Source organism: Meriones unguiculatus, chromosome 3, assembly GCF_030254825.1.
Source record: "Meriones unguiculatus strain TT.TT164.6M chromosome 3, Bangor_MerUng_6.1, whole genome shotgun sequence".
In the NCBI taxonomy this organism is placed as follows: Eukaryota; Metazoa; Chordata; class Mammalia; order Rodentia; family Muridae; genus Meriones; species Meriones unguiculatus.
The window spans coordinates 127,643,383-127,648,142 of record NC_083351.1 but is presented as its reverse complement, the minus strand read 5'-3'; the positions used below and the strand labels follow the sequence as shown (position 1 = coordinate 127,648,142).

General features: G+C 38.8%; 1 pseudogene; it reads left to right on the top strand.

The window, feature by feature from the left end:
- Window positions 1-384: 384 nt before the first annotated feature.
- LOC110540722 (cystatin-B-like) lies at window positions 385-681 on the top strand (annotated as a pseudogene).
- Window positions 682-4,760: the final 4,079 nt, after the last annotated feature.

The following is a 4,760-nucleotide window of genomic DNA, read 5'->3' as shown; positions in this document are numbered from 1 at the left end:
AGACTTTTTCACTAATGATATTTAACAGATGGCATTGCACAGATACTCGTATCAATGACAAACAGTATAAAAATAGAAAGAAAACATTGACTGAGCACTCATGCTCTTCATGCCCTGTTGCTGTTGACACAGATTCTCTAGCGAAACCGAAAGATCTCAGGAATGGCTGCTGTTCCCCTATTGCTTGCATCCTTTCTGGAATTTGAATATACAAAGACACAAATTCTAGCATAATCAGCCAAGGAAATAGTTTGTGCAAGTCTTGGTTAGCAACTTTAAATTTTGAATCAGGATGACATATACTCATAGCTCTCTCCCCCTATCCCCCGTGTGTGTGTGTGTGTGTGTGTGTGTGTCGCGCGCGCGCGCGCTGCAGTCAAGATAATGTGTGGCTCGCCAACCGCCATGATGCTGGTCACTGCCAGAGACGCAGGAAATCGCCAAAGTAAAGCTCCAGCTTGAAGAGAACGAAAATCAGAAGTTTGATGTCCTTAAAGCCATATCCATCAAGAAACAGGTGGTGGGCTGCATCAGCTTCTTCATCAAGGTTGATGTTGGTAATAAGTACGTGCACTTGAGGGTATTTGAAGCACTGCCTCATGAAAACAAGCCTTTGACCTTGTCTTCCTACCAGACCAACAAAGAAAAAAAAAACAAAACGATGAGCTGACCTACTTCTGATTCTGCAGCCTCTTTGCCAAATACTTCATCTTTTTAATCTGTGTTTGGGATCACGAAGTTAAATATCTCTCTGTGATTGAGACGGAGGAGTTAAACAGCTTCTTTTGTGATTCCCAAATTTTCTTCCAGATAATTATTTTCAGATAGCTGTATATAATCTCTCTCTCTCTCTCTCTCTCCATATATATATATGGTGAAACATGAAAAGGAACTCATATGTAACAATTTTAAAGTTGTAGATACAAGCAAGCATGTCGGTTCTTGTTTTTGCCATATTCACTATTTATAAAGTCATCAGAGGTATAATTTCTTTATTGCAAATGCCATAACAATCTGAATCTGACTGTCATTTTGCATCTAATTAAAGATTATGTGATGCTGAGAAGTAACTGGACACAAGCTCTGTGTTTTGTATGTTCGGGTGAGGCCATCCTTGTGTGCTGTGGTTGTTAGATGGCGTGTTTACTCATAAAGGGTAGCTTTAAGGGATAAATTTTTAAAACTATCATTTATTCCCCTGTTCCACTGAATTTGGAAACGTCAGAGCTAATGGAGAACAGTTAAGTATGAAAATGCTGGACAGGGTATGAAGCAGATGCAGCCGTCTGCTCCTGGGTGTGTTTGCTCTAATCATAAGAAATGCACTCAAAGCTATTTGATGATCTGCAGTTAATTCCTTGATGAATAGGGCACCTTGGGGTTGATCTAGGGCTCTCAATATTTAGTGGAAAATCAAACCATTTTCTTCCATCAACAAAATCCTTTTTTATCATCATAATCCCTTCTTGGAACAAGAAAAGACCAAGAAAGCCATTCTCTGGCTTAATAGAAAGGAAAGGAACATTAAACTCTTGGTAAGAATTTTCTGAAATCAAAGGAGATAACTTCTCCAGAAGTTGGTAAGTAGTTTCCCTTTTTAATGATGATGCTGTCTCTTAGACATCTTAAGACCAAGCAACTAGGACAGATTTGTTTTGAATTAATACATTAATAGGAACACATAAAATATCTCTTCTTTGATGCTAACCTTGGTCAGCATTTCTTGTATCAACACTGTAAGAAATTTCTCCACTTCTCTTTTTTTTCTATATTTTTTTAGTTTTTTAATTATTAATTACACTTTGTTCACTTGGTATTCCCCCTGTAGCTCCCACCCTCCTCCCCTCCCAATCCCTTTCTTCCTCTCCCTTCTCCACACATGCCCCTCCCAAAGTCCACTGGTAGGGGAGGTCTTCTTTTCTTTTCTTCTGATCCTAGTCTGTTAGGTCTCATCAATAGTGGCTGCATTGTCTTCCTCTGTGGCCTGGTAAGGCTGCTCCCTTCTCAAGGACAGGTGATTAAAGGGTAGGACAATCAGTTCATGTCAGAGAGAGTCCCTGTTCCCATTACTATGGAACCCACTTGGACACTGAACTTCCATGGGCTACACCTGTGCAGGGGTCTTAGGTTAAATCCATGAATGACCCTTAGTTGGAGTATGAGTCAGGAAAGATATCTGTGTTCAGATTTTTTTGGTTCTGTTACTCTCCTTGTGGAGTTCCTGTCCTCTCCAGATCCTACTATTTCCCACTTCTTTCATAAGATTCCCAAGGTTTGGCCATAAGTCTCAGCATCTGCTTTGATAGTCTGCAGGGCAGCACCTTTCAGAGGACCTCTGTGGCAGGCTCCTGACTAGTTCCCTGTTTTCTCCTTCTTCTGATGTCCATCCTTTTTGCCTTTCTGGACAGGGATTGAGCATTTTAGCAAGAGTCCTCCCTTTTGATTATTTTTTTTTAGGTGTACAGATTTAATAGGTTTATCCTTTATTATATGACTATATGAGTGAGCATATACCATCTGTGTCTTTCTGCTTCTGCGTTAGCTCACTCAGGATGATCTTTTCCAGTTCCCACCATTTACCAGCAAATTTCATGATATCCTTGTTTTTTATTGCTGAGTAATATTCCATTGTGTAGATGTAACACAATTTCTGTATGCATTCCTCAGTTGAGGGGCATCTGGATTGTTTCCAGCTCCTAGATATTACAAATAAAGCTGCAAACATGGTTGAGCAGATGTTCTTATTGTATACTTGGGCTTCTTTTGGATATATGCCTAAGAGTGGTATAGCTGGATCTAACTCTTTTATCTGACTCATTTTTCTCTATTTTGGGCTTTTAAGAATTCTATTCTTTATCCATCCATTTTCATTCACTCTTATCACCAACCTGCTGCTGCTGAAAACATACAGCAGATGCCAACTTGAGGCTAAGAACTCCAAAATGAGAATAATAACAATAATGGCAAAGCTCATAGTGTACTTATTATGTGTTAGACACAGGGTTTACTGGGGCATATGCACGATCCCATTTAACTGTATCATCTACCTGTGAATTTAACTCTTAATTCTCCTGCTTCAACCTCTTGAATGCTGGGACAGCAGGAATGCTTTATGACATGTATCAGGGTGGACAGGTGCTCTTGTCTTCTCTATCCCAGGAGAAGAAAAGGAAATTGAATGCTATCACAGGATTTTCTTACAGTTGTACAGATAGCAAATCTTAGGCCATGACAATTTGACTCTGAAACAAACATTGTTTTCTCACATCACATTTCCAAAGATATCTGCTTATCAATTAAATATTTTCCCAATAAGATTTAATCAATAATCATGAAACATGAGACAGAAGCCTATAGATTAAGGATAAAATGTCATACAAAAACAATAGTCATTTTGCTGTTGTTAGAGCTTGTTTATTTAGAGACAAGAGACTCATTAATCAAATAATTATAAAAATACAAAATGAAATCAAGCTGGAATAAGTAGTAAGTAGGACCATTTTAATATTCAGTGAGAGAATCTAAAAGGAAATCGATTCTTTGTGGGAAGGAAACAAGGGTGCTATAAGAAGGGGTTTCCCAGGAAAAAGCTAATTAAGTTGAGCATGAAACCAGTAGTTAACTAGGCAAAGAACAGTTTCTGGGAAGAGAGTCCAACATCTTCAATGACTCTGAGATTGTAGGAGATATCATTTAAAATGTTGAGGTACTTGGTTCACAGGGTGGTAAAACTGCTGTCAGAGACTAGGCTAGCAAGTGCAAGACTGTGCATTAAACATTTCCCTCTTTTCTTACCAACTCTGAAAAGCTATTGGGGGCTTCATCACTGTAGTGAAGCAAAGACCAGCTAATTTCTTTGAAAATCTTATTGTGCTTGTTATCAGAAAACTAGAAAGGAAGAAGAAACACAGATTCAGTAAAGTCAAAGATATTTCAGAGCACAGCCCCTTAAAGGATGGGTTGTGACACCATGTAGGGTTATGGAACTGGATGTGGGACTTGTGAAAAATCTGGTCACAGTAAAGAATCATGAACACGTGATGACCAAGATTAACTTAAAGTATAGCTCAAAGTCAATGATGTGATGAGTCTGGTGTGTTTCGGACAGTAATAGGCCATGTCTCAATGAGCAACTACACTGAATTAGTTTTCAGCAATGAGATATGTACGAGGTACTGCAGAGGTCATGGCACCCAGTGCCAGTGAATGCTGCCTACAAACCCTGAGTTCAAGTTCAAGACTATTGAATGCTATGTCTGAACAACAGGGAATTTTTGCAGTACAAATGCTTTGGCTCTTATAGAAACATAATGGTTTATTTATGGTCAGTTCAGTTGAAGATGAAAGATCTCTGAGCAACACAGCTTGAATGAGACTTCTCTCAGTGTCTCTCCATGTGGGACTTATACCAGTGTTTCTGTCGTGTGAGACAATCTATAGAGTCTGCACACATATCTTTGGAAGAGTTAAATTTTAGCTTTCTAAGAATTTGGATGGTAATCTTAATTTCTATTTCTTTATATTATTTCTCAGAAAGTTTAAATGTGATGACTGGGTCTGCGGAATACCAAGAGAGGCCGCGTAACTGACTAAAGAGATCTTCCTTCACCAATCTAATGAGCAGCATCTAACCTGCCACCCAAAGATTGGAAAAAGACAGAAGGGAAAGGATTTAAATTTTTTAAAATTGGAGCACTTACTTCATCCTGTCCTCAGATATGGTTAGCTTTTGTTTTGGGCTTTTAGAATCAAGTGTAACC